Genomic DNA, 8,354 nt, shown 5'->3' on the forward strand with positions numbered 1-8,354 from the left:
TGCTCTCACAGGGAGGACTTCCTGCCGGGGAATCCAGGCCTGAAGGAGCTGCTTCTTGGTGGTGGGAAGGAGGAATCAAAGGCCCTGGGGTGTGGGCTGCACTATACGGGCTTGGACAGGCAAGTCGAATACTGTGAAGCTTTATTGTTTCTGAGACTCTACCTGGGCTCAGGTTCAAAATCAAAAGCTTCCCGCAGGTAAGATTAGCTAAGTGAAAACCCACTGCACTTTCTCTAAAGTAGAATGGCTTAAAAACCAAAGCAGGGGGCACGGTGGCTCACGGCTGTAATCCCAGCACTTTGGGAGGCCAAGGTGAGTGGATCACCTAAGGTCAGGAGTTTGAGACCAGCCTGGCCAATATGGTAAAACCCCTTCTTTATTAAAAATACAAAAATTACCTCGGTGTGCTGGTGGGCACGTGTAATCCCAGCTACTTGGGAGGCTGAGGCAGGAGAATTGCTTGAACCCAGGAGGCGGAGGTTGCAATGAGCCGAGATCACACCAGTGCACTCCAGCCTAGGTGACAGAGAGAGACTCCATCTCAAAAACAAACAAAACAAAACAAAAAATCAATGCAGAGAAAATATCACCATAAGCACAATTAGCAAGATAGTCCATTTAAATAGCGCAAATTGGTTTTACTTTTATGTCGATGTGCTAACAATTCAACATTGAAATAATTTTTTTTTGGTATAAGACAATTATCTGTGCAAGACAGAAACGCAGGAGTGCCCTTTTGTCTTTCTCCTCTTTGCCCCCTATTTTGAATCCAGCATTGAGTCGTGCTGTGCTTCTAAATAGCTCTGGAATCTCTCCACTTCTCTTCCCATCAGTCCCACTGCCTCTATCATTGCTATACTGGATATTGCAGCAGCCTCCTCCATGTCCTCTCTGGGCCACTCAGTATCAATCCAGTATTTATTGCAGTATCTCCAAGAATTTGCACACAATATGATCCATTGGCATGCAGGCAGAAGCCATTAGTATTTTGATTTTTATTTATGTTAAAATTAAGAAAGCAAGCTTTCCTGACATTCAATGACTGGCTTGACTGTGACTCCTTGCCCAATTCTTCTGTCAGCCAGTCTAAAGTCATGTTTGGTTCAAGAGGTTTCCGGGGACTCCAGAACATGACCGTGTTCTCAGGGAGCCCGCGTGGTTTTGTTCGCTCTCGCTATGTTGCAATGAACTTCAGTTTGTATCTTCTCCAGGAGAATGCTGTTCGTGGATTACATTAAGTAGTTCCAATTAAACGAACTTCCAAAAAATATCACAAGCAACCTAAAAGGATTCCTGCATGCTTTCTGAAGATTAAAGATACAGTTTTGCACTGTATAATAATGCTTTAGTCAATGATGGACCGCATTTATGACCGTGACAGTGACAGTGTCCCATAAAACTGGCTCATGTCTGTAATCCCAGCACTTTGGGAGGCCGAGGTGGGCAGATCACCTGAGGTCAGGAGTTCGAGACTAGCCTGGCCAAAATGGTGAAACCCTGTCTCTACTAAAAATATAAAAGTTAGCAGGGTGTGGTGGCATGTGCCTGTAGTCCCATCTACTCGGGAGGCTGAGGTAAGAGAATTGCTTGAACCCGGGAGGCAGGGGTTGCAGTGAGCTGAGATTGTGCCACTGCACTCCAGTCTGGGCAACAGAGTGAGACTCTGTCTCAGAAAAAAAAAAAAAAGCCAAAAAACAAAAAAAACTATAATGGAGCTCAAAAATTCCTGTCACCTAGTGAAGTCATTGCTGTTGTAATGTAGTAGAGCAACACATTACCTTTTCTGTGTTTAGATACACAAATACCATTGTGTTGCAATTGCTTACAGTGGTCAGTACAGTAGCCTGCTGTACAGGTTGTAGCCTAGGAGTAACAGGTTATACCATATAGCCTAGGTGCGCAGTAGGCTAGAATATCTAGGTGTATATGAGTATACTCTATGATGTTCGACGACAAAATGGCCAAATGACACATTTCTCAGAGTGTTAAACGTGACTGTGATACTACAGGCAAGGAAAGGGCAACAATAAGCTAATCAAAAATAAGGGATGAAATGTGGACAAATATCTACTATTGTTCATTAGTAACAACTCTTACCCTAAGTATATATTGTCCTTGGTGATATTAAGTAATAATAACATGCAGTCATAATTTTCAAGACTTAAAATCATTTCATTGGGGAAATATTCAAACACACATTAAATAGAAAATATAATCACGAGGCTGGGCATGGTGGCTCACACCTGTAATCCTAACACTTTAAGAGGTCGAAGTGGGAGGATTGCTTGGGGCCAAGCGTACAAGACCAGCCTAGGAAACATAGCAAGACTCTTTCTCTACAAAAATAAATAAATAGTAAATAAAATTAGCTGGGTGTGATGGCATGTGCCTGTAGTCCCAGCTGCTCAGGAGACTGAGGTGGGAGGATCACTTGAGCCCAAGAGATCAATGCAGTGAGTTATATAGTCCAGCCCAGGTGAAACCACTGCACTCCAGCCTGGGTGAAAGAACAAGATCCTGTCTCAAAAAAAGTAATTAATTAAAAAAAGAAGATATAATTATGACCCCCATGTGCCGATCACTCAACTTCAACAATTATCAACACATTGTCAAGACTTCAAAAACTATTTTTTGTTAGCTCCCTTTAAAAAAATTTCTATATTTGTATGTTTTATAATGTACATAAACTATACAGTATGTGTGTGTGTGTGTATATATATATATAATACATACATTTACATAAACCAAAGGTGTGTACTCAAAACTTTATCACTTGTAAGGGTGTGTAGTCAAATGGTTAGAGAAGTCTGCTCCATGCTGCAGTCAGGAGACCTTTCCAGTGTGCAAATTTGATCACGTTGCTCTGTCTTGCATATCCCTCAATGGCTTCCCATTGCTTCTAAGAAAGTTCTGCAAGGACTCACCTAAGTCTCTTGCCTCACTCCCCACCTTGCTTTCTCTGCTCTGGCCCCAATGCCAGTTTGCAGGGCAATATGTGCCGAGTGCACATATTGGCACACGTTTCCTCCTGCCCAGGGTCTCTGCACATTCTTCCTTCTCTGCTTTCCTTCTCAACGACAGTTTCGCTTCCTTAGGGAATCCTTTGATTCCCTCTAGTCCAGATCTGGTTTCCTGAATGTGAGCCATTCTTATGGAACTGAGTTATTTTCCTTCATTACATTTGTCTCTGTCTGTCACAATAGATTCATTTTAGTGATGGCTAATGTCTCTTCCTTCCTCTAATCTCCAAGAAAATGCTACACATGACCTTTTCTACCTATCCCCAGTGTCTAATGATGTGGCCAGCACATAGTAGGCATTCAACAAATTATGGATTAAATGAAGGCTTGTCATCATTCAAGGTTAAAAAAAGTGTAAAGGTCAGATGTAATCCCTGTGAACCAGTTGGTGGATGAATCATCATTGCATAAGTTCAACACTGGAAGAGATAAAGAACAATGCAAGACAACAATTCAAGTTCACGGGCAGTGTGTGGTTAATTGCCAAACAGGCACAGTGGGTGTCAAATGCACTAGGTTCAAAGAGAGAACACTGTGGGGTGGGCTGGGCTGATTTCAGATGGTATTATCCTTTGAAATATAAAAGCCACATGTGAACAAACACATACTGATGTCCTGGAATCTGAACTTCTTGCTTGTAATACTGAAAGCATAATTTAATTTTGATTTACAAGAGGCTCTAATTTGACCCTGAAGTCATCATGATAATGTCATCTTCCCAGCTCATTCCCACGTGAATGAAATCTGCTGTTTTATCAGGCTCTGCATCCACCAAGCCTTGAAGATGGGGCTGTGGTTTATCAGCAATAACATCTTTCCTTAGGTCTTGCAAAAGTCCCTCCAAGTCTGACTCTTGACTGAGCTTTCATATTTTTTTTGTGGTTTGATAATAAAGGGATTTGTTTTTATATGATCTGGTAGAGAACCAACTCTTGGTATTAATTTAGAAGGTTGCAGGCTGATTTGTGAAGCTTGGCCTGACATTCATATGATCTGAGCTTCTTTTTTCCCAAGAGAAGCTCTGTTTGCGTTGGTTTTAGTTTCAACATACACTTGTTTATTTTTTTTTTTTTACTGGTTTCTAACTTGTCTCCCTTCTCTAGAATGTAAGCTTCATGAAAGCAAGGACCTTAACTGCTGTGTCCCCATTGTAACCTCAGCACCTATGAAAGGGCCTGACACAGCAGGTACTCAATACATATTTGTTGAATGAATGGCTGACTGTAGGGTGAAGGTCTGAAGGAGAGTGGAGTTTATGGTTGCTTTTGAAAGCACATAGGCCAGAAGTCTCTGACCTGCTATTTCAAAATCTCTCATCCTTATAACTTGAGGGCAGGGGACATTTTTCTCCCCATCTTTTTATTTCCCGACATTGTTTGGCACCAGATGCTTGTTCATAGTAAATGCTGAGAGGACATCAACTAAAGAAATCAAAGAAAATTCTGGATCGTCATTTGACCATGGCAATGGAGAAGGAAGAGCAGGTGGGAGAGGACTGGTTTTAAAATGAGCAGACCTAGAGTGAAGTCCCAGTTCTCACTCAGAGAACAATGTTGGCAAATTGCTGGAGTTCTCAACCTCAGTGTATTCATGTGTATAATTGGTATATCAACAGCAGAAGGCCTTGTCCCAGGGCCACTGCAAGGCACTTTTTCTGGGAAGCATTCTGTAAACAGTGAAATGTCTAGAAATGAGAGTCGTGGATTTTGGCCAAAGCAATCAGGAAAGCCTGGGGATTCCCATAGGGTGGTTGGCGATGTTCTTGGCCTTCAGACGGCCATTGGACTCAGTCATAGGCTGAAACTGCTGGGTCCAGATTTGCAGGTCTTTTCCTCCATAAGCTCCTCTTGTCACCACCTTCCTTTGTCTCGTCCCTCCCCCACCTCCAGTCTCCCTTTATGCTGGCTCATCAGGCCTGTCTGAATTGCCAGATGAAATGCAACTCAATAGCCTGAGTTATCTAGAATTACATTCCAAAAACATCTCTGCGTTTCCTCAGGGGAAGAAGGAAAACAGGGACCAGGGCATAAGAGGGCATAGAGTACCTTCTAGCCACATTCTACCTTTTCCTTTGTACAATTTGGCCTATGGTTTCCTAAAGAATTTCCCCCAATGATTGCCAGCCCTGTAGATGGAATCAGGAGTCTCCTATTGGATATGATCTGAGGGGAGTTGGACGACCCTCCCCTAATCTCTCCTATTGGCCTGAAATTCTCAGACTACCTGAACTTTTGGTTTTGAAGCCAATATGTTTCCATTGAAGGTCACAATTAGCCATTATCACCTGAGCTTCAATTCAGGTTATCTGGAACTCCCTGGGCCTGAAACACAGAAGTGATAACTTTTGATAGAAAAGACAGTAGCAGGCCGGATGTGGTGGCTCACGCCTGAAATCCCAGCACTTTGGGAGGCTGAGGTGGGCACATCACTTGAGGCTAGGAGTTCAAGACCAGCCTGGCCAACATGACAAAACCCCGTCTCTACTAAAAATAAAAAAAATTAGCCAGGCATGGTGGCATGTGCCTGTAATCCCAGCATCCCAGTTACTCAGGAAACCGAGGCACGAGAATCGCTTGAACCCCAGAGGCAGAGGTTGCAGTGAGCCGAGATCATGCTAGTGCACTCCAGCCCGGGGGACAAAGTGAGAATCTATCTCAAAAAAAAAAAAAGAAAAGACAGAATCAAGACAGTACTGATCATGAAGACTATACTTTCAGGGATCGTTTCTATAGTTCATTACTAGAAAAATTTCTCTGAACATGTAGATCACCGGCAGAAACTGCCGGTGGTGTAAGGACCCCTTCCTTACACCTTATACAAAAATTAGCTCAAGATGGATTAAAGACTTAAATGTAAAACCCCAAACCATAAAAACTCTAGAAGAAAACCTAGGCAATACCATTCAGTACATAGGCATAGGCAAAGACTTCATGACTAAAACAGCAAAAACAATGGCAACTAAAGCAAAAATTGACAAATGGGATCTAATCAAACTAAAGAGCTTCTGCACAGCAATAGAAGCTATCATCAGAGTGAACAGGCAACCTACAGAATGGGAGAAAACTTTTGTAAGCTACCCACCTGACAAAGGTCTAATATCCAGAATCTACAAAGAACTTAAACAAATTTACAAGAAAAAAACAACCCCATCAAAAAGTGGGCAAAGGATATGAACAAACACTTCTCAAAAGAAAACATTTATGCAGCCAACAAACATATGAAAACAAGCTCATCATCACTGGTCATTAGAGAAATGCAAATCAAAACCACAATGAGATACCATCTCAATGCCAGTTAGAATGGCGATTATTAAAACGTCAGGAAACAGCAGATGCTGGCGAGGCTCTGGAGAAATAGGAACATTTTTACACTATTGGTGGGAGTTTAAATTAGTTCAACCATTGTGGAAGACAGAGCAGCAGTTCCTCAAGGACCTAGAACCAGAAATACCATTTGACCCAGCAATCCCATTACTGGATATATGCCCAGGATTATAAATCATTCTACTATAAAGACACATGCACACATATGTTTATTGCAGCACTATTTACAATAGCAAAGACTTGGAATCAACCCAAATGCCTGTCAATGATAGACTGGATAAAGAAAATATGGCACATATACACCATGGAATACTATGCAGCCATAAAAAAGGATGAGTTCATCTCCTTTGCAGGGACATGGATGAAGCTGGAAGCCATCATTCTCAGCAAACTAACACAGGAACAGAAAACCAAACACTGCATGTTCTCACTCATAAGAGGGAGTTGAACAATGAGAACACACGGACACAGGGAGGGGAAACATCACACACCAGGGCCTGTCGGGGGCATGAGGGCCAAGGGGAGGGAGAGCATTAGGACAAATACCTAATGCATTTGGGGCTTAAAACCTAGATGACGAGTTGATAGGTGCAGCAAACCACCATGGCACATGTATACTTATGTAACAAACGTGCATATTCTGCACATGTATCCCAGAGCTTAAAGTAAAATTAAAAAAAAAAAAAAAAAGGACATCATGGAAGAAGATCCAGGGTAGCTGAGGGTATAAGGGACCCAAGAACTGAGCCAAGGGGGAGGATAGAAACATTGAGCTAGGGGAGTGGGAGAGAGGAGAGGAGGTACTTAAAAACTGACTGCATCCCAGATCTGCCCAGAGTGACTCTGGTCTGCCTTTTCAATTTTAAGCCTCAATGAACTGGTTCATTATTAATTAATTGTTATTAATTAGCATTAGTGGAAGTATAGTAACTTTTATTTAAATTTTAAGGTACTCTTTATTTTTTCAAAATAAAATAGTCCTGTTGATTTGTCAGGTTCTCATAATAATGTCATTATAATTTTATCTACTTTCATTATAAGACAATCCAGAGGAGACTGTGAGCTCCCAGATAAATAGCCTCTGGGCTCCGCCTCATGTTCCCTCCCTATGCCTTCAGTCCTGCCCCTGCCCTGTTCTTTCCTTGGGCTTTTCCTCTCTCTGGACTGCTTTCACTCTCCAGCTGTACCTGTTGGAATCCTTCAGAGCTGAGCCCACTCTTTATCAGCCCGGGAAAATTCTCATGATTTCTGTGCCACGTCCTGAGGTCCTGAGCAGCACTTACTCATTTGCTTTCTCATGCACCCTCATGTCTGTCCCCTGGCACAGAGTTAAGGGTAAACTGCGTTTTTGTTTTTTTTTTTCTTTTTGAGATGGAGTCTGTCTTTGTTGCCCAGGCTGGAGTGCAGTGGCACAGTCTCTCACTGCAACTTCTGCCTCCTGGGTTCAAGTGATTCTCCTGCCTCAGCCTCCTGAGTAGCTGGAATTATAGGCGTGTGCCACCATATCCTGCTAATTTTTGTATTTTTAGTAGAGATGGGGTTTCACCATGTTGGCCAGGCTGGTCTTGAACTCCTGACCTCAGGTGATCTGCCCACTTTCGCCTCCCAAAGTGCTGAGATTACAGGAATGAGCCACCATGCTTGCTTTTTTACTCCACTCCCCACCCTCTCCTCCTGGATGAGTGAGATGCAAGAGAAACTCTCTTCCTTATCATTGTAGACCCCAATTGGCGCTTAATAATATCTGTTTAATTAAGTTGTATGCAGGGGTGCATAATGGATTTCTATAGTCGCTTCAGATGCCTCAGAAAGAAAATACCCACCTCCCTGACTGATGCCTGAAACCCTCCTCACCATCTGTCTAAGGTTTTCATTCATTTCAAAGGCAATGCTTGCCAGAGGTACTATCAGGTTGCAGTCTCCTGGGAATGTCTGAATTCTAGGTCAAACATCCTAACCACAGAAATCCAAAGTGTTCCATATTGAAGTAGATGCTATTTACCTAAAATTA

At 42.5% G+C, this 8,354-nt stretch overlaps 1 pseudogene; it reads left to right on the forward strand.

The window, feature by feature from the left end:
* The first annotated feature begins 5,721 nt into the window (after positions 1-5,721).
* LOC112134851 (small nucleolar RNA U3) lies at positions 5,722-5,810 on the forward strand (annotated as a pseudogene).
* Positions 5,811-8,354: the final 2,544 nt, after the last annotated feature.

This window comes from Pongo abelii, chromosome 7 (genome assembly GCF_028885655.2).
Source record: "Pongo abelii isolate AG06213 chromosome 7, NHGRI_mPonAbe1-v2.0_pri, whole genome shotgun sequence".
In the NCBI taxonomy this organism is placed as follows: Eukaryota; Metazoa; Chordata; class Mammalia; order Primates; family Hominidae; genus Pongo; species Pongo abelii.